Here is a 22,897-nt window from a genome sequence, read left to right on the forward strand (position 1 = left end):
TGTGCAGCATAAAACATGAAACCAAAGAGAATCATTCATTTTCAATATAGCATTTTTGTGCTTTCTGCAGACTAGTGCCTTCTATATATGATATGCCTCATGAGCAAATATGAAGCATTCTTAGAGTGACTTACATACATGAAAATCCCATCTCAGCTTTTTAAAATGCCTGTGTACAATCATAGAGCTAAGATGGAAGGGTCAGCATTTATTTCAATAAGTCAGAAGTTACTTGGGCACTATTCCTAATGAGAGCTTGCATACAAGTCCCAGGACATCAAAATATCCTTGACTGGGCTGACTTTTAATTTAGGAGTTTACCAGAGCCTGCAGCTATACTGCTGGAGTCTGTGATAGTGTCAGATCTCATAAACGAAGCATGGAGGACTTGGTTAGCGGCCTGGGTAGAATGCCAAAGAATGCCCTGGGGACATGGTAATTCTGTACCCATGGTAGCCTTTGTTTCTGTTAGCCAGCACTAGATCAGTGCCTATAATGGTGTTAGAAGCACTGCAGTGCAGTCTCAAATTTTTGCTATCAGCTCCTTGCACTTATTTACAAAGCTCTTTTCTCTGGCATATACAGGGTAACTGCAAGGACAATAAGTTATAGCTGCCACATCAAATTTCCCAGCAAAGCACAGACTGCCTGGCACCCTGCCACTAACCAGGCTTTCCCTGAACCCCCTTCCTGATTGGTAGGGGAGGCTGGAGAGAGAATGAATGACCAAGGAGAGGAGACAGGAGAGCTGACTCCTCCAACACTTCAGTTCCAATGGACATGTGGCAGGAATAACTACAGAAAAGAATAATAGACTAGGGCCATCTCCTACTTCTTTTCATCTCCTCCCAAGTTTCTATTGAGGAATAGATATGTTTAGGAGTGCCACCCTGCCATTGCCCAGGCATTCCCACCACTCTAAAAGTGAAAGGCTAGCCAATTATTGTAGGCAGGAAATCTAATCAATGACTACTGCTTTCTCTTGTTAGTAGGTGGAAGTAGGCAGATACTCAGGAACCCTAGCCACCATCATCATTTTCATCATTTTATGAGCCCCTACATATTGAGCTCATGCGACTATGAATTCTTCACAGCAAACTCACATCTGAGACGTATTAGTTTCCCCCACCCACTTTTTTAAAAGTATGTTTTATTGATGTTTAGAGAGAGGATGGTAGAGGGATACAGACATAGAAACATCAGTGAGAGAGAAACAGCAATATGGACTGGTTGCCTCCTGCATACCCCATACTGGGGATCGAGCTCACAACCCAGGCATGTGCCTGACCAGGAATCAAACCATGACCTCTTGGTTCCTAGGTTGGTGCTCAACCACAGAGCCACACAGGCCGGGCTAGTTTCGCCTTTTTACAGAAGTAAGCACTGAAACTGAAGGAGATTATTGGTCCAAGGTTGCTCAGTTACAAGCAGGAGGGCCACCTGCAAAACTATGCCCATCTGACTCCAAGCTCAAGAAATAGGGTGGTAAAATGAGACACTCCTCCGTTGCAGCTGAGTTCCCAGGGACAACAGAAGAGCCAAGTACTGCCCAAATCCTCAACTGAGATTCTAGAGCACCAATAAAGGCGGGGCATGCTGAGGACGTGTAAATCCAGTCCTGTCGGCATCAGTCCATCTCCCACCTCAAGGCTCGCAGAGAAAATGCTTCCTACAGAGAGAGCTGCCGGGCCACCTTTGCATCTCTCGGCTCCTTTCCTAGGGAGTGAGGATTAAGGCGAATCTCCATTACCTGATACCAAATGCGAGGAACTTCACGGGGACACTGGAAAAGTCTGGCATGTGTCCCAACAACTTTGAAAAATAAAATAAAAATATTTTCACCAGGAAAAAGATGGCAGTTTGAAGAGCGGGGCCTATATTGGGAGTGAACTGCTCTGTTACCGATGCAGGAAAAAGGTAGGTTTTTCTGGGGACTAGATGTGGACTATGCTACAGGGACCAGACCTGTGATAATTCTAAAGGAAGTTGAGCCCCAGCTGGAGGACAGAAAGAAGCAGCAACCACACATGCACAAAATCCAGAGGGACCCATCCCTAAACTGCAACTGCACGAGCCGCACACAGCAGCCCCTCTCCTCCGGATCCGCTATCTGTCTGGGCCAGCCCAGGAGAGGTCCCCAGGCAGCTGCTTCATGGGGGGAAGGAAATACATCAACAACAGCAAGAAGCTGACCACAGCCCCCCTCCTCCCGCTGCAGGCTTACAAGCCTGATGCAGGCTTGAGCTGGGTAAATGAATTTGAAATAATTTTATTTATTTATTTATTTATTTATTTATTTATTTATTTATTATTGTCTAAAGTTTTACATATGTCTCCTTTTCCCCCAATTGACCCCCCCTCCCCCAACCATTCCCACCCCGGGCAAGCCCCCACCGCCCCAGTGTCTGTGTCCATTGATTATGCTAATATGCATGCATACAAGTCCTTTGGTTGCTCTCTAACCACCCCCTTCCCCTACCATTTGTCTCTGGATCTATTCTTGCTCATCAAATTATGTTGTTCATTATATCCCAAATATGAGTGAGATCATGTGATATTTATCTTTCTCCGACTGGCTTATTTCGCTTAGCATAATGCTCTCCAGTTCCATCCATGCTGTTGCCAATGGTAAAAGTTCCTTCTTTTTTATAGCCACGTAGTATTCCATTGTGTAGCTGTAGCACAGTTTTCTAATCCACTCATCTGCTGATGGGCACTTAGGCTGTTTCCAAATCTTAGCTATGGTGAATTGTGCTGCTATGAACATAGGGGTACATATATCCTTTCTGACTGGTGTTTCTGGTTCCTTGGGACAGAGTCCTAAAAGTGGGATCACTGGATCAAATGGGAGTTCCATTTTTAGTTTTTTGAGGAAACTCCATACTGTTCTCCACAGTGGCTGCACCAGTATGCATTCCAACCAGCAGTGCACGAGGGTTCCTTTTTCTCCACATCCTCGCCAGCACTTGTCGTTCGTTGGTTTGTTGATGATAGCCATTCTGACAGGTGTGAGATGGTACCTCATTGTTGTTTTGATTTGCATCTCTCAAATGATTAGTGACTTTGAGCATGTTTTCATATGTCTCTGGGCCTTCTGTATGTCCTCTTTTGAAAAGTGTCTACTTAGTTCCTTTGCCCATTTTTTTTATTGGATCGTTTATCTTACTTTTGTTAAGTTGTATGAGTTCTCTGTAAATTTTGGAGATTAAACCCTTATCAGAAATATCATTGGCAAATATGTTCTTCCATGCAGTGGGCTTTCTTATTGTTTTGATGATGGTTTCTTTTGCTGTGCAGAAGCTTTTTATTTTTATGTAGTCCCATTTATTTATTTTCTCCTTAGTCTCCATTGCCTTAGGAGCTGTGTCTGTAAAGATATTGCTACTACATATGTCTGCTACTTTGCTGCCTATGGAGTCTTGTAGGATTTTTATGGTTTCCCGTCTTACATTCAAGTCCTTTAGCCATTTTGAGTTTATTTTTGTGTATGGTGTAAGTTGGTGATCTAGTTTCATTTTTTTGCATGTATCTGACCAAATTTCCCAGCACCGTTTATTGAAGAGACTGTCTTGACTCCATTGTATGCTCTTGCCTCCTTTGACAATTATTAATTGAGCATAATGGCTTGGGTCAATTTCTGGGTTCTCAAATTTGAAATAATTGGGGTTTATTTTTTATTTCTACACAATATCAACTAGATGGGAATTATGTGATTATTAGACCACGCTGGGCTTTTAGTGCTAAAATAAGGAGATGATTGATTTACCTAAAAACTGTAAAACCTGCTTGAAATGTCCTGCAGGAACCGGGGAGAGGGAAGCACCATGGAGCCTATACAATAGGTATTTCTAAAACAAATAAAAGTGATTTTATGCTTTTCAGCCCCTCTGAGTCCAGCTCATTCAGTGCGCAACTTACACACACACACACACACACACACACACAAGGCTGCCTTATGTGCATGATGAAACGCGCTCTTCATTGGCCTACTCCTTTGGGGAATTAACGTTCTAAAGGTCTGCTGTGTCACATAGGCTGTGCACTGTTCACCCTCCCACCCGCCCTCACCTTGTCCATAGATATCTGGCAATCCTGCCCCACCCCACCTCTCCACAGGAGAAAATAGAAACACCTCGCTATGTATACCCAGTGAGTCTTTAACCTGGGACATTGTGCTGGGTTAAAACTCCTTTGCATTTCTCGGTCCTGCCCTAGTTATACGTTTTTTTACTTCCTGCATTTTAAATTCATCTTTTGGTGACTTAGTCACAAATCCGGTGACTACTTCAGAAGATGCCAGAAGAATTCATTAAGTCGGAGTACTTTGAGATCCCCCGAAGCAATTATTTCTTAAGCACTGCTCCTTACAAGCGATGGAGGCCCGGGGTAGGAAGCAATTTGTCTATCAGGAGCACTTACACAGATGGCGCTTCGGCAGCAGCCAGAGAACGAGCAGGGAGCAGCAGCGGGCTCCTCGTGATGAAGTGCGTGCACAGGAGACCTGGACTTCGGTTTGCATTTTGCATTTTTTAAATATGGAACACACTATAAGCTTATAGGTTCAAAACGATATCCATGTATAGCTGTAAATGTTTGTCAACACTTTGTAGTGCTTTCTAATTTCCAAAAATTGTCATCAGAAAGTATGATTTGCCTCCTAATTGGAAAATAAAATCCTGATGGGACCCACAAAAGATGTTTTTAATAATATTTCATGTAATATGACCATACTCACTCTCTAATATTACGTGGGAAGAGAAAAGAGTACAAAATTGTACATGCAGCATGTATTTGTGATGCATCCAGCCATGTCCCAGCTTAGGGATCTCAAATATGTTGAGTTCAGACATCCCCAGAGTATACATGTGACTCACTAGGCGCCCAGGGTCCTTGGCTGAGTCACTGAGTCCTAAAGCAGATGCTGTCAGGGCCCCATCATATTTCCTCAGGGGTTATATGTCAGGGTATTTCACTTGACTTCCAATTGTCTTGGGGTTTTTTCCGCCTTCCAGAGTCTGCTCTGTCCACACCTACCACAGGCTGAAAGTGTCCAATAGTTAACACCTTCCATTCCTACCGATGACTGACTAGAGTAGTTGTATAAATAATCCTGCTCTCTCTAACCCCTCCTCCAGTGAGACCACTCTGACACACATGTTCGTGTGTCTGACTCCTATGTTCTCTCCTCAGGCTTAAACTCATTACCCACAGCGCTAACTGGTTTGATAACTCCACCATTACTGGGGTTTCCTAAGATTACCCCCAAAGATTGTACCTAATCATCTCAGGATATACTTCTGGGCAAACCCAAACTCAGGTGGTAACAGAAATTGTTCTACGAAGCAGGGCCTTATAATGGATCCTGGAATTGGAGAGTGGTCAACTGTGGGGTTAGCTGTGGCATCATCATTGTGAACATTCTCAACTCTGGTGAATTGGGATGAGATTAAAGTAGGAGACAATGCACTAGTTTATGCAATAGTCATAGAACTTGAGAGATATTATGAAAACTGTGAGGTTTAAGCAATCCTACTTCTAGCAGTCCACCCTGAAGATACACTTCGATCAATAGGAAAATATATATGCACATTGCAGCATTGTTTGTCATTGCAAAGTATTGGAAACAACCTATATGCCTACTCATAAGAAAGTAATTATAGCCTGTCCGATGTGGCTCAGTGGGTGAGCATCAACCTATGAACCAGGAAGTCATGGTTCAATTCCAGATCAGGGCACATGCCCAGATCGTGGGCTCGATCCCCAATGTGGGGTGTGCAGAAGGCAACTGATCAATGATTCTCTCTCATTGCTGATGTTTCTATTTCTCTCTCTCCCTTCCTCTCTGAAATCAATAAAAATTTATTTTTTAAAAAAAGAAAGTAATTATATAAACTATGTGTGGAAGGTACAATAATGCCTGTATAGACATTGGTGTGAACAGAACTGACTCCATCTTTGTTTTCCGTGCTCAGAACTCTGATCTAACTAGTCTCAGCCAGCACCAAAGCCTCATAGTCAATGATTAGCTATGTGCTGTAAGCTTACACAATGTAACCATAAAGATTCCTGTCAGTAAACGGCCAGAAGGGCACAGTAACCAAGATAAATATCAAACTAGGTGTTGGTGTCAATTCTCACCAATTATTCATGGTAAGACCACCAGGAGGTATGGTTCCTGGCTCATACTACATTCTTTGCCCTTCTGTCTTGTCACTCATTAGTTCAACTATACAATAAAATATTTACTACAACAGCTGTCTGGTAGCAGAGAATAATCTATACAGAGTGCTGGGTTGTCTATCTGCTCCAACCAATTCTTCCTTTAAGTAAATTACTCTTAAAGGAATAATTCTGTTATAATGTTTTTTTAAAAAGGCACTGTGAGGCTTGTTGATTAGTTGATTACTGTTAAATTTTATTAATGCACTAAAAGAAAAATATTGACAGCCCCAGTTCAGCCAATCAGAGCACACTGTGAAAACAAAAGGATAGCCTTTAGAGACACTTAAATCTCACAGCTCAAAGATAATTCTTGCAGCTTAAAATCAACTCCTGATATGAAGCTCAGAACCTGAATGTGAGCTTACCCATTACAGAGAAAGACTTAATTCTGAATCCTAGCAAGTCTAGACAAGACTCTGGATATAGAAGGAGTGGGATTCGGAAAACTTGGACAGGGACATCTGTTTAGATGCACTTGAGAAACTTGAACCCCGGGTTCCCTTAAACCTTCTGGGCTGGCACAAACTGTCCAATCTCCCTGCTAACAGAGCAGCCGTTTCTTGTCTACAGATCATGCCAATCCGCACCTTTGGCAGATGTCTCACAATGTAATGTTTGCCTCCTCAAGATGTGCCCCGCCTCCTCTGATTGCTCCAGGTGAATAACTGGGTCAAGTTTCAGCATGATCAGACTTGGGTCCCTGCTATCGGAAGAAAGGAATTATCCATGAAAAGAAATGCAGAACCCAGCTACTGTGTATTGGCAGGAATAGGAGAACATGCTGGGAATGGATCTTGATACTCCTGAACCAAAGGAGGTGATATATAATATTGGGTAAATGAAATTTTATGGGGGTGCTCTCTTGTGACCCAGGATTGAACATCTGGAAAAGACTTCCATAACTGGTTGTAATGCCTTGCTAGAATAGCTACTTGAAGCGGGGGGGGGGGGGGGGGGGAGAGGGGAGGGGGTGATGATGATAGAATACCAGAAATTCTATGGCAGAATATTGAGAAATGAGTCCAAGGTTCACAAAAGTGGACATGCTAGAATGTATATATCATATATAACATCAGAGAGCCCACCAGTGGTTTATGCTCTCCAGGAGGCCAGAGGACACTCCCTTTACTAAAGAAGTAAGAATGTGCTACTGAGGAGCACAAGACATTATTGAAAATGTCAGTGCTGGCTGTTCTCTGTAAACCAAGATGTATGGTAGGGATTATGCCATACAACTGGGCTCCCTAGTATCAATGGGGATTATTGGATTCTGGAATTGCAGAGGCCAGGTAATGACACTTAACCATCAGAGGCAAGGTAGATGTAATAACCATACCAGTAACAAGGCTAAAATGGCACCAGAGAACCCCAGCCCACAAAGATCAATGGCTAATAGATTATGGTGTTCCTTGAAGTGAGATCATTTTCAGACCTGAGCCAGTTCTCAGACCCAAAGCCTAATGACTGAAGAAGAGTCTGTGCAAGGACACTGTGACACTATAGCAAGTATAAATAGCAGCAAATTCCCTAATCCTTCTCCAAGGGGACCTATGGCTATTTATTAGAATAACAACAAAGCCTTCTTTGAGGGTAGTTAGCTACAAGGTCTGAGCTGACCCTATTAGGATATTAAGAGACTTAAAATATCATGATAGTCTCACTGTTAGAAGGGGAGCCTACAGAGGCAAAGTAATAAATGGAGGTCTGAACTCAGTCTTTATCACAGGTCATGGACCCTCGTGTGGTCATTTTCCCAGTTCCTGGGTGCAGAATTGTGGTAGATACATTTAGCAGTTGTCATAACACTCACCTTGGTTCTCTAGCCTATGGAATAAGGGTGATAGTGGTAAGAAAGGCAAACTGCAAGTCTCTAAATCTTCCTCTTCCCCCATCCAAGACAGTAAATCAAAGTAATACTCCGTTCTGGAAGGAGTGGCAGATTGGTGTCACCCTCAAAGGCTTAAAAGATGCAGGATTGTGATCCCCCACAAACCCCCCTTTACTTACCAGTCTAGTCCCTACAAAACCCGCATGGGTCACAGAAAATAATAGTGCATTTCAGTGAACTTAATTAAATGGCAGCCTTAGTCACTGCAGCAGTACTGGGCAAGGTATCTTCTCTGGAATGCAGCTATTGATTTGGAGAAGGAGTTCAATTTTCTACAGGAAAGAAGCTCAGAAGTAGTTTGCATCTACTTGGATTGGACAGCAGCACATTCATGGTCTTGCCCCAGTACTAAGTTAACTCTCTTTTTTCCTGTAACAATGTGGTCCAGGAAGACCTTGATCAGCTAGACATTTTACAGATCATTGAGCTAATCCCCTATATTGCTGACATTATGTTAATCGCACCTGGGGGGGCAGCAAGTGCTCTAGATGCCCTGACAAGACAGGTGCAGCAGGAGGCAATTCAGTGGCCTGCATACTGGATATACTTTTAGGGGTCCAGAAGTCTGGGGCAACCAGGATATCCCCTCCAAGGCAAAGAACAGGCTACAGTACTTGCACTTCTATCACTAAGGAAAAGGCACAGTACTTGATAAGCTTCTTTGGCTTTTGGAGACAATATACACCGTACTTGAGAATACTGCACCAGTCCATTTACCATATGACTTTGGAGACTGCCATTTTAAGGTGAAGCCCAGGGCAAGAGAAGACTCTGCACCAGGTTTATGCTGTAGTACTAGCAATCTTGCCACCTGGGATATATTACCTGGCGGATCCCAGGGGGCTCTGCTCCGTGGTGGCGTCTCTGGCAAGCCCTGTAAAGATTCACAGTGCTGACCACTTTGGATCCTGAAACAAGACAAAAGAACTTCACAACAGATAACTCATTCTTTTAAAAGTAGCTTCTAGCATGCTTCTGGGCCTGCATAGAAACTGGATTCCTAATCATGATGCATCAAGTGCATATATGCAACCCACACTACCTATTTTAAGCTGCATATTGTCTAAGTCTCCAAATCACAAATTCAAGTGGGTACAGTCACTATCCATTATACGAAGGAAATAACATATTCAGGACTGGGCTCCAGCAGGTCCAGATCAGCTGGACTAGAGATCCTGATTCCTGGGTGAGTGGAAATACAGATGAGTACAAAATAAGAGTCCATAAACCTAACGCTATGACTGCCTCCCAGTCATTTTCACTGTTAATGCTGAGAGACCAACAGACAAAAGTGTTATTATACCAGCAAGGGTAATTGACTCACATGAGGAGCTAGAATTTCTTCCACATAATAGGGACAAGAATATATTTGGAACTCAGAGAATTTATAGGGCACATGTTGAGTTTTTTTCCCCTTTTTATAAAATGTGTAACTAGCCACCACCTAGAAGAATCAATGACAGAATGGAATGAACTTATGGGGAGTGAAGCATGGTGGGGCTGAGTAGGAAAAGGGGTAGACTGTAGCAGATGTTGCTGGTACCCTACTCATATACCCTAATATGTTACCAATGTAGTGCCTGAAGCTGACTTCCCACTGTCCAATGGCTCTCTCTGGTGGCCAGCGTCTCTCTGTCTGCACAGATCGCAGGTCAGAAGGGTCAAAGAATTAACTACCTCCATCACCACCCCAAGAGCGGCATTCAACCAATGACTGAAGAAAATTTGGGTACAAATGCTGCAGTTCCTTAGGAGGATTAACTGAGGTACGCGTTCTGCACAGCTTCCTGGGGTGCCTCAGTGAATTCCAGTTATCCGCAACCTCAAGAAAATGCAGCTGTGTGTATCATTTCAGGGTCCACAGAAGGTGAACACTAAATCTATGTTTTTTCAAATGTTTTATCTATATTAAGATCAAGGAACTACTAGGCCCTTACTAACTCCAATTTCAATTTATTTCTCAATAACAGGTTTTTCAAATTTAAAACATGTTCACACAAGCTCAAACGTCGTGAATTAGAATACCACTTATTTACAGCAATAACAAATCTCTACGTTATTTTTTGCGTATACACACATATGTAAAATCAATATCTAATCTCCCTTTCTATGAAATCTATTCTCAATTGTTAAAAATTACTAACTCTGGTAGACAAAAAAAAAAAAAAATTCCAGCTTCAGTTCAGTTTCAAGATAAACTCAACTCCAGGAGAGCAGATTCTGGCCAAGAATGAAAGATCTTATTGTAATAGACCATCATTAAGCACTGGAAATTTGCTCTCTTGTGAAATTCCTCATACGTCGGTAGGTAAAATGGCCTGAGAAGAGTAATAAAAGGATAGCTAGGACAGCTACTATCCTTCAAGACAGCCGAGGGAATGCTTCTTCCACTTCTCAAGAACAGACCCAAAAATAGCGCAGAGGCACAGGAAATCCTATCCATTTACAGCGCAGGTATAAGGAAAAGACTGGGAGGAGAACAGGTAAACCTTGAAAACTTTTCACTATATTCCAGATTAAGTTCCTTCCATGGAGCTGTCTGAAACCATTTAACAAAGAAAGTATGTGAGGAAATAAACGTTGTAAACATCATGCTCAGTACTAGAAAGTAAAATTAAATTTAGTGCAAGTTAACTTACCACAGTTCACAGTAATTAAGCGAGTCTTTATTGTGTTGTTACTGTAACAACAACAAAAAGCCATTTGTGAAATAAACTGCTAGTCACATATCAAGTATTAGGTTGAACCATATGAAATTGCCTATGTTTGGCCATTTCTTTTACCAAACAAATGAGAATTTCACATGATTCCACCTAATATTTTCTCTCACATTTGCATAACTACAAAGCACTTAGGAATATAATTTTTGGTCATAATGTTGATCTGTAAAAACACATGCAAAGACCTGTCATAATGCTTTATACTCTCATCTTCCTAAGTATGTTAAACTGGTAGGAGGAAGAAAACTCAACAGAAGTTTTGTGGGAGGTGGTTTTGTCTTTGACAATAGTTTATTTAACACAGCTTCACTATGGGGATTCTAATAATTTCACAAGCCAATAGCATACAGGATAATGTCTCCTAATAAGCCAGTAAAGAAATAACATACTCCCAAGCAATGATAAATTAATTACACAATTGTTCTGAAGTTCACACTCAGTTTTCAACTAATCTTCATTTTTTGTGGTCAAACAAATGACTCGCATAATATAGACACTCAGTCAGAAAACTTGAGTTAAAAATGAACTTTTTCCCCCAAAAAAACTACTTGTATTAACTATTTACATTGTTCTCAACCTGGTCCAGAGCATCATAGGAGGAGAAATTATTCTCTTTGAGAAATTTCCATTGGCATTGCCTTCACAATAAATTTTCAAGTACCATGTTAGCATAAGAGTTGTTGAGTTTATGATGCAAATAAGTGGGGGGAGGGATGGGGGAAAGCACTAGATAAGCCAGATCCTTGAGGCATTTTCTTTGCTTGCTCTCTACCAAGACCACCAGCCTGCTAACCCAGCTCAACCCCCTGAATCTCTCTCCTTGGTGTTAAAATGTGGCTTTGCCTCTGTCTAAAACTTTTATAGGAAAAAGGTCATGTGGATCCTTCAACTTAGAAGATTTTTTAAAGAGCATTTTAGCCCTGACTGGTTTGGCTCAGTGGATAGAGCATCAGCCTGCGGACTGAAGGGTCCCAGGTTCGATTCCTGTCAAGGGCATGTACCTTGGTTGCGGGCACATCCCCAGTAGGGGGTGTGCAGGAGGCAGCTGATCAATGTTTCTAACTCTATATTCCTCTCTGTAAAAGAAATCAATAAAATGTATATCTTAAAAAAAAAGAGTATTTTAAGGGCTTACCACTTATTTCTTCCTTCTTAAAATACTTTCTTCTCTTGAAAACCTTGACCTCAACTCACCTGGTATTCATTCCTTCTACCTCTCTAGCTCTTTCCAAATTCTCAGAGCAGCTTCTCCTTCTCTGTCCAACTTCTGAGTGTTGAGTTTATTCAGGGCTTAGTCTTGGGATTTCCTATTTTTTCTCCTCTCTCTCCCTGATATCTTCCACTCCAGTGAAATAAATAACAGTTGCATAATGATAATTTCCAAATTTATATCACTAGCCAATATCTCTTCTGAAACCCTGATCCATACATCCAACTGCCTTCATGACGTTTCTTCTTGGCTATGTCTCCCACCCAAGTAAAAATTAGAAGCTGAACTCAGTTTTTCTCCCAAAAGTCATCTTTATTCTCTATTCTTCATCCCAATAAATGGCACTTCAATCTCACCAGTAATCCATGATTACGCCCCTGCTAAACCCACCACAACAATCACAGAATCTTGTCAATTCAACACACAATATGTGTCTCAAATTCATTCACCTCTTTCAATGTTCATTGCCGTTTTCTAACCATGCCACCATCATCTCTCACTTATACTACTTCAGTGGCACTACCTTACCAATGTGTTCTCCACAAAGCTGAAAAGACCAAAGTGTTAAAGGTACAAAGCAGATTAATCAATGCCAATGGTAAAAAAAAAACATTTAGCAGCTCTTAGGGTATAATCCAAGACCTTGCAGGATTTTGATTTGGTCTCTGTCCTTCTCTCCAGCCTTATCTTGGTCTACTCCTCCCACACTGGCCATCCTACCTGCTGTCTTTCACCTCCAATATTTCCTCCACTATTCTGTCTAGCTAATATCTTAGTCTTCTGCTTAAATGTCACTTCCCAGAAGGATTTTTCCTGATCTCCCCCTATTATTCTTCCTCAGAGTAACCTACATTTTCCTTTAAAAGACATTACAGTTGTATTTATACTTGCATGTATTTAATGTTTTTCTCTCCGACTAACTAGTCTATAATGCCTTGAAAGTAGGCATCTATTTTGTTCACCAAAACACCCAGAGTCTAGCAGAGTGCATAAAACATAACTATTGTTTGATAAATATTTGGAATATCTGAAACAGCTCTTGACATGAATAATATATTTTTCTACACAATAGCTGTGTTAGAAAATAAAAATGTCAAATTTCTTGTCCTTGCCTGGAATTGTATCAATTCAGTTTGATGTCACAGTTTACTTTTGGTGATCAGAAGCTCGGTTTGATCCTTAGAAATAATGAATTTTTAAAGGAACGTACACTGAGTGGCCAGATTATTATGATCTTTGAACGCATAATAATCTGGCCACTCAGTATGTGTGTGTGTGTGTGTGTGTGTGTGTGTGTGTGTGTGTGTAATATATATATATTGTATATATATATATACAATATATATATACAATATATTTATATATTGTATTATTTATACAATATATAATTTATATATATTTTTACAAAGTTTATACAATTTATATATAAATATATTTATATATAATTATATATAATTATATATATAATTATATATATATAATTATATATATTATATATATAATATATATACAATATATTATAAATTGTATATAATATATATATTGTATATATATATGTAATATATATATATATATATATATATATATATATATATATATATATATTAGAGGCCCGGTGTATGAATTCGTGCATGGGTGGGGTCCGGCCAGCCTGGCCAGGGGGAGGGGACATAGGCGGTTGGCCGGCCTGCTGGTCGAACTCCTGGTCAAGGGGACAATTTGTATATTAGTCTTTTATTGTATAGGATATACACTGAGTGGCCAGATTATTATGCATTCAGAGATCATAATAATGTGGCCACTCAGTGTATATTTGTTTATCATCATAATTAATTAATTATCATAAATGCAGTTTGAGAAGTAAAGAACTTTCAAATGTTCATAAGAAAAACAATAACAAAGTGAGGGTGTTAGCAATTTATTTTTATGTTGAGAATTGACTTCCAGTTCAATATATTAAATTGAACACATACATTTATAACCCCTGCCTGCAAATAGCCAACTGAAATGACAATAATTTATGCAAAAAAGGAGAATAAATTTATAACAGTCCTGAGAGGAAGGAGTGACATCCACAGAACAAGGATTTGAAAGATTTCTAGAGTATAGAAAGTAGGTGGAATTGTGCAGATAGGAAGGGGTACTGGGGTACAGACTGCAATCGAGAACGTGCAAAGGAGAAGGCTGCTTATTTTTCAACCCAGGAGAAGCTCCAAACTTGGAATCAGAGTGGGAAGGGGGCAGAAATCAGTTGATCCATCACAAGACTGTCTAAGAGCAGCTGCACCAGCCAGCCCCACTCCTACCCACTCACCTCCACTCCCACGTGCGCAAAGGGACTGAGAGCAGGAGCTTTTTCCCCCAGACTAAAATCAAAGACCCTCTCTCTAAACAAATTGGACAATATGCCTGGAAAGGACAGGGCTCCTAGCCAGGATGTGGATGCCACCGAATTAGTTGCTTCTTATTTAATCAGCCAGGAGGGGGGCCAGCTTGACTACATGTTTCCTGCTCACACACTCCAGCTGACACACACACACCCCCACATACTGTATAATCACAGTCAGCCTTTCAATTTAAGAGAGAGCCTTGTGGGAAAAACTACCCTATATAACACACCAGCAACCTAAACTCCTCCATCAAATCCTCTACTTAGTGTTTATCATATAAAAAGCCCAAATTACATAGTTTTATACTGAGCACTGTATAAATATTCCTGGAATGGGTAGCCAGATTAATGAAAGATAAAATAAATGCTTCAAGGAAACATTATCATTCTCCTAAAACTTTATTTTGCAGTTGACAGAACATGCAGCATTTGCATATTTACTACCTAATCCTTCCCATGGTTTCAAGAACATCATTTTCTCCTCCTTCTTTGTCTGATTCTTTTTCATTTCATTCTCTAATCTTGCTTCCTTTCTCCACATCAACTGTTGAAATTCCTCCAAAGTATATGATATCTCTCTCTCTCTCTCTCTCTCTCTCTCTCTCTCTCTCTCTCTCTCTCTCTTTCTCTCTTTCTCTCCCCCACCCCACCATTTCTTTAGCAATTTGCTCTTTCTTTCAATTGCGTGAGCTCCCCTCTAGTGCCCCATTTTTGAGGTATTTCACTCAGAGGTCCCTTGTTTATTTGAAAATAACCACCTGCCATCAGTAAGATGATGATGCTTCACAATGAGGCCACATTTTTATAGTCACATATAAAACCTGAATCATTTCTAATTAACTTGACTCCTTCATTTTCTATATCCAGCTTGTTTCTTCAGCCTGAAATATGACCTAACCTTGGCCTATTTCTACAGAACTATGTGAGGTAGCATATAGAAAGCACAAGTAACAAAATAGTTCATTGTAAACTTAAAAACAGAATTACAGAAAATTTACAACGTGCAAAGGAGAAGGCTGCTTATTTTCCAACCGATGCTCACATCATGTAAAAACAGTGTAGAATACAAGGATAATATCAGGGAGGAATAAAACACAGATATGTAGACTATAAAAGCATATACAATTGTTCTGATTTAGTAAAAATTTGGTTTTCAACAATCCAATAAAGAAAGTGAAATGAAAGACATACATATCATAGTTCTTAATGTGCAAAATATGACGACTGCTTTTTTTAAAAAAAGATGATGGAGAGACTCAACAAATAGCAACCCTCTTTCCTATCCAAGTTCTCTATCAATTAAGAAATTAGAAGGAGGAGTAAAGGAGTAAGCCAATGAAACTAAAATAAGATTATTACTGATGTCTGAGGATGTGACTTACATCTGAAAACGGGCTTAAGCATGAACCCAGAATTCGGTGGACTCTGTCCGTCACTGCCCAGTGGCCCCCAATGGAGGCAAGATCTGTCCCTTTACTACTCAGCTTCCCGAATAGCAGAGGGCAGCTGAGGGCACACCGTGGGCAGACTCACTCTCAAAAAGAAGACGAAGGGAATGAGCTACCATTCTACCATTGCCCAGTTGTTCCTTCCAAAATTACCAATCTGATTCATTCACTCCTCCCCCAGGGAGGGGCAAGGGAGGGGCAACGAGATGTAAGGAGTGTTATACTTGGCAGCCTCCTCCACATTTGACAACACATTTGACAACATCTCGGCAGTGAGTGCAGTGAGGAGTTTACTTGGACTGATTTGTGAAGAGAATTCTTATTGAAAGCTGTGATTGTAACATGAAAACCTAACTCATTGAAAGTAATGCTGACTGAACCCCCAACAATAAAATTAGAGAATCCCGATTTCCAAAAAGACAGCTCCATCGTGCTTTCTTCCAATAAATACAGCCTACAATTGTGTTTTTTTTTCCTGTGATAACAAGAATAAACTACTCTCCTTAGAATTAATGTCTTCCAGTCCAACTCATCTCACTATTTTATACCTTTCTGTATACACCCTTTCTATTAGGTCGCATCACTGTTCCATGAACACAAACTACCTGTGTGTCATTGCTTACGTTGTTCCCACCTGGAATATTCTTTTTAATGCTTTCAAATCTCAATCATCTTTCAAAGAAATTCTAAGATTCCTTCTTCATGAAGCATTCCCTGGTTACTCCAGACAGCACTGATTTCTGTCTTTTTACCTCTTTGAGCACTAAGAGCTTGTATCAAAATTCTGCTTATATATTTGTGTTGGTGTTGTTCCTTCTTGTTTTACATGTATTATCATGTCTACTTAACCAGACTCTAAATTCTTTCCAAGGTAGAAAGATATTTTTAACTTAACTTTTCTACATTAGCTACATCTACCACACGGCTGAGTATGTAATAGATGAATAAATACCATTGAATGACAAATCAATCAGTCTAATTGAGCACATTACAGAAAGGAAATACAAAATAGGGTTAACAAATCAGCTACTCCAAAGGCCCAAATTAAGTATAATCTTTAAAAATAGCCCTGGCTGGTTTGGTTCAGTGGATAGAGCATCGGCCTGCAGACTGAAGGGTCCCATGTTCTATTCTGGCCGGGGCACGTGCCTGGGTTGCGGGCTCAATCCCCAGTAGCATGCAGGAGGCAGCCAATCAATGATTCTCTCTCATCATTGATGTTTCTATCTCTCTCTCCCTCTCCCTTCCTCTAAAAATCAATAAAATGTATATATTTTTAAAAATAGTCCATTGAGGTCAGAAGAGAATCAGGCCTTTTCAGTAGGTTTACATAATATTCCTCCATATATGTTGTTCCTGTTCCCTCATGTAAAATGATGTATATGCCTGGAGAATGGGGAGATTACGTCTAACAAGATGTCTGTAGCCAAGTGCTTATATATATGAGTTTTGGTGTTGGATTTGAATTCCAGCTCTTACCAGTTGTATAACTTTCTTTGAATTTTGAAACATTTTAATTCCTTGGTAAATTTGAAAAAGTAATACAATTAGCACAATTAATAAGACATTTTTCATATAGAAATGTTACCTCCTGCTTTAAAAAGAAAACTGGAAGGAAGATCCTCTCCCTGTCCCAGCAACAACATAGTAGCCACCGATTGCAGCCAATGAGAAACCACCACAATCTCAAACTCTTGTTCTTCTCCAGTGAACGTTCATTCAAAGCAATCCTCCCCAACATCCTCCTGAATCCTAATGAAAGCTAATCTCCCCTTTGTCTCTTTGGACTTGCCTACAATTCACCAGAGCTTACTTGTCCTAAACGGCAATTCTCAACTCTATTCCCCCAAAAATCTCATGTTACTAGTAGAATAACTGGCTATTTTCTTTTTGAAGTTGACACCAAAATCACAAAGTTAGCAGAAAGAACATTATCTATTAACATTTTGAGTAGGGTGATTTTCTTAATGGTCATTGTGAAAATACTGTTTTTACATGAACATTCAGAGCTAATCATACTAGTACAATGCCAGCGGTAGGCAAAAGCAAATGAAAATTTCTAGTTTCTAAATCATTCTAAAACTTCCTCCTCAACCTTTTTTCCAAAGCTCCCAAAATATTAAAATTAGCTTGCTGTCATCTTGCCACCCACCTGTTCTTGAAACCCCACCCTGCTGAGGCTCTAATGAAAGGCGAGAACTGGAAACATCAGGCAGAAGCAAAGAGGAGGGACGGTGCTCCAGGACTGACTTGAAGTAACAGAACCATCAATGATTGAGCTACCTACTAACCCATGGCTCAGTGGTTGAGCGTCAACCCAGGAGATCATGGTCCAATTCCATTCCCAGTCAAGGCACATGCCCAGGTTGCAGCCTCGATCCCCAGTGGGGAGCATGAAGGAGGCAGCCGATAAATGCTTCTCGCTCATCATTGATGTTTCTATCTCTCCCTCTCCCTTCTTCTCTAAAATCAATAAAAATATATTAAAATAAATAAATAACTGAGCTACCTCTTATTAGCATATTGGGTATCTATTCTTATTGACTTTGCATTTTTAGAAAACGCTGGTGAGATACTGGGGCTATATTGATGTGGAAGGAAATAAATTATGACTTTAAGACTCCCCGGCAAATCTGACAGATACTTTGCATGTGGTCTGGCATGCATCAGACAATAGATTGCTAACTGAAATTGGGCAATAAATTGTTTCATAAAAAGAGAAAGAGAAAGAGGGATGAGTTTACATTGAATTGTCAGACACATCACTGGCCAAAATAGCTGGTTTCTATAAATGGGATTTGATATAGAATCATCTCCATCGGTTTTCATCTATGTTTCAAAGACTACAGTCCCACTAAATAATATTATATCTCACCACAAACACCAATGTTAATGTGATCCTTTCCTTTTGCGATGACCTGATCCAAACACCATACAAAAACCACACCACTGGGTACTAAAAATAAACCCAGCATGAAGCAGAGGACTTCTCTTTTCTCTTCCACATTGGGGTACTATTACAATTTTAATGATCTGCCTAGGCTTTCTCATACACTCTGCTTCTTTTAAAGGAAGGACAGGAAACCTATTGAAACACACCAATCTCCTTGAAATGACTATATGACAACAGAGCAGTGGGAATATATGCTTTGCTATAAAGAAAGGGTGGGGGGAGAGTAAAGCAATCATAAATGTATCACTTGGGTCTGTCATGATATACTGCTTTTTCTTCAGAGAGAACATGTACTTCTGTCTAATATTGTATTTTCAGTGACTACATTAATCCTTTAAGATATTAAGAGCATTAACAATCCCCACCAAAAAAATCTTCTCTCTAAATATTACTTATGCTTTGGAACTTTGTAGGCAACCCAATGCAGTCATTTAATTATATATCTGGCCAAACTGCTTTCATTTCTTCCCGAAGGGAAATTTAATTAATTTTTTTTAATGATTGAAATTTCACTTATACACCTGCGAAGTTTGATATGCTTATTTAAAACACAAGTTTGCCAAAAAGTAGAAGTGCTAGGAGCTGGGGGAGGGATAATGAAGAAGGAACTCATATTTGAGCAGTTGCTATATAGTAGGTATTGTATTGGGTGCCTTCAAATGTTATCCCATTTAAACTTCCCATCAACCCCCAAATCTCAGCTAATCTTCTTGTGTGGAAGGAAAATATTCCAAACATCAAGTCCAAACAAATACACTTTTCTTATAATTCATCAAGTACTCAAAACTGTCACATTTTAGTTGGCTCAATATTTAGATTATAATTTTTTAAAAAGAAACACAGTTTCTTTTCCCAGAGCTTCTAATTGTCAGTCTTTCTTGTGATTGGTAAAACAAATCATTATCTTATCAGTAAGATGACACACCTTTTTGATGACAAAATTTTGTGATATTATTCATTTTCTCTTTGAAGATATTCTTTCTGGAACCTTGGGCTTCATGTTATATTTTGGATCACCCTAGGATTTTATCATATTACTAGAGGCCCAGTGCACGAAATTCGTGCACAAAATTCGTGCATGGGTGGGTGTGTCCCTCAGCCCAGCCATCACCCTCTCCAATCTGGGACCCCTCCAGGGATGTCTGACTGCCCATTTAGGTCCAATTCTGGTAGAATCGGGCCTAAATGGGCAGTCGGACATCCCTCTCACAATCCAGGACTGCTGGCTCCCAACTGCTCGCCTGCCTGCCTTCCTGATTGCCCCTCACCGCTTCTGCCTGCCAGCCTGATCACCCCCTAAGAACTCCTTTGCCAGCCTGTTTGCCCCTAACTGCCCTCCCCTGCAGGCCTGGTCACCCCTAACTGCCCTCCCCTGCAGGCCTGGTCCCCCCCAACTGCTCTCCCCTGCAGGCCTGGGTCCCACCCAACTGCCCTTCTCTGCAGGCCCGGTAGCCCCCAACTTCCCTCCTCTGCCGGCCTGGTCACCCCTAACTGCCCTCCCCTGCAGGCTTGATCACCCCCAACTGCCCTCCCCTGCTGGCCATCTTGTGGCAGCCATCTGTGTCCACATGGGGGCAGCCATCTTTGACCACATGGGGGCAGCAATCTTGTATGTTGGAGTGATGGTCAATTTGCATATTACTCTTTTATTAGATAGGACTAGGGGCCCATTGCATGAATTCGTGCACTTTGAAAGGAACTGTGGGCTGTGAGGCTGCGGTGGGCACAGGGGCGGGTCTTGGCCCATCCTCCACACCCCTGCCTCCCCTCCTGCTGCGGCCCCCGGTCCCCTGTCTGCTGGCAGCCCCGCTCCCGCCACTGCTGCTCCCATGCGCTGACGGTGTGGAGCGATTGGGGCCTGGCACCAGCAGTGGGTGCGAGCCAGGCCAGTGCTGTCAGCAGGTGCAAGCAGCAGCTGCTGCCCCAGTCACCCCTCAGGAGCAGGGGGAGGTGGAGAAGCCCTCAGGGGCAATCAGGGCCAGCAGCCGCCACTCGCACTCGCTGACAGCACCGAGCGATCGGGACCAGTGCCAGGCGCCAGCTGTGGGTGCTAGTGGGCTAGGTACCAGCAGCAGGTGCGAGCACCTGGCGGGACTGCGGCACACGGGTGCAAAGAATTTTCATTAACCACCGGAGGCTTGCCCCTATGACAGCGACCGGCACCCCGCCTTGGTCTGGCGCCTTCACTCACCTGCTCCACCATCCCACCATGGTTGATGCCCACCACGTTCCGCGCTCTGCCACCTGCTGCAGACACCCGCCATGTTCTGTGCACACCCCCTGGTGGTCAGCGCACGTCATAGCAACCGGTTGTTCAGTTGTTTGGTTGTTCCGCAGTTCAGTCTATTTGCATATTAGGGTTTTATATATACATATAGATTAGATTAGTTTTGCTGTTGCTTGGATTCCATATCCACTTTTCTCTTGGATTCATTTTCACTTTTCTTGATATATCCTAAAATTCTTTTTTAGAAAAAGTTGAGAGACAACATTTTTGGACTTCTTGCTTTTCTGAAAATGTCTTTTTGGCCAGATCTGAAATTCTAGAATAAAATCTTTTCTTTCAAAAGTTGTAGTTATTGAACCATTATCTTCTCCCACCTAGTGCTTTTGATGAAAAGTCTGAAATAAAAGTTAATTCCTTTGCCTTTGTAGGTAAACAGTTTTTCCTCTGAAAATTCTTTAGTCATTTTTTTTATTTCCCATGTTCTGAAATTTACCAGGAACATAGTTGGTGTAAGATGCTAAAGACTGTTATTCAGCATAGCATTTCATAGGCCCTTTCAATGTGATCATTCTGAGAAAAAAAAGAATTATTTTGTTTTTTCCATCTCTTCTTTTTCTCAAGTCTCCATTTTTGGAAATTCTATTAGATGTTTGTTGGAGTTCAGGATGGATTCCCCATTTGTCCTAATTGGTACCAACTTGCCGAAACAGGTTATGGCTCAGTGGATAGAGCGTCGGCCTGCGGACTGAATGGTCCCAGGTTCAATTCTGGTCAAGGGCATGTACCTTGGTTGCGGGCATAATCCCCAGTAGGGGGTGTGCAAGAGGCAGCTGATCGATGTTTCTCTCTCATCGATGTTTCTAACTCTCTATCCCTCTCTCTTCCTCTCTGTAAAAAATCAATAAAATATATTTTTTAAAAAATTAATTGGTACCAACTTCAGCAATCGCATTTGTGAGTACCAGGAACTCCTACTTGTTCTCCAGTAGCTCTTTTCCCAAGGTAGCTTGTTCTTCATTTCAGCCTCTTCTTGATTCTGGGAAAGTGACCAGATTAAAGGAGATCAAGGCTATTGGTATAGATCTTTCATTTGAGTAGTTTTGCTGTGAACAATGGTACAAAACTAAGAGCAATCTAGATATTATAACACAGTCAAGTTAATTTGCTTTTTTTTTATTTTTTTCCCTACACAATAGGAGAGATCCCTGAATTTTATTAAAGTTAGCAAGATGAACTAAGAGTCCTTAGAGGCTGGGAGCTCTGTTCCCCACCACACATGCATATCCAAGGCATTGCACACTAGTACAGTTGTAGCAACTGTAAATACCATGCTACTTCCTTACATTGGTAAAGGCCACTGCCACGTCTCCTTTGAATGCTACCCTATGTCAGCTTCCCTGAAGCTACACCAGAACTTCCCCTTGAAACATCATAAACTTTCCTCAATTCAGAAGCTAAAGGTTTGTTTCTGGAACAGCAGATGGACTCCAGAACTCTGCTGTAATGCTAATGGAGAACTTCTTCATTACTGAGCACCTAAGTGCATCGCTTCCCAAATTTCCACCTCCTGCACACAGATTCCTTGCAAGGACTGCAGAAGGTTGGGTTTACCTAATCATACCCACTGCCTAGGCCCCAAGAGTTCAAGATTGGCACCATAAGGAAGCCACCTATGCCCCAACCAGAGCAGGCCTGGATCCCCAACACAGGGTGGAAGGAGACAGCACCTTCCAGTCAATGTCAAGTGCCACCTGGGCTCCCAAGGTGGTGGTCACCTGCCACCAGCCAGGTGTTGTGCTTAGAAGATTGCTGTGGGCCCTGCACTTCCAGGAAGTTGGTT

This window comes from Cnephaeus nilssonii, assembly GCF_951640355.1.
Source record: "Cnephaeus nilssonii genome assembly, chromosome: 6".
Taxonomy (NCBI): domain Eukaryota; kingdom Metazoa; phylum Chordata; class Mammalia; order Chiroptera; family Vespertilionidae; genus Cnephaeus; species Cnephaeus nilssonii.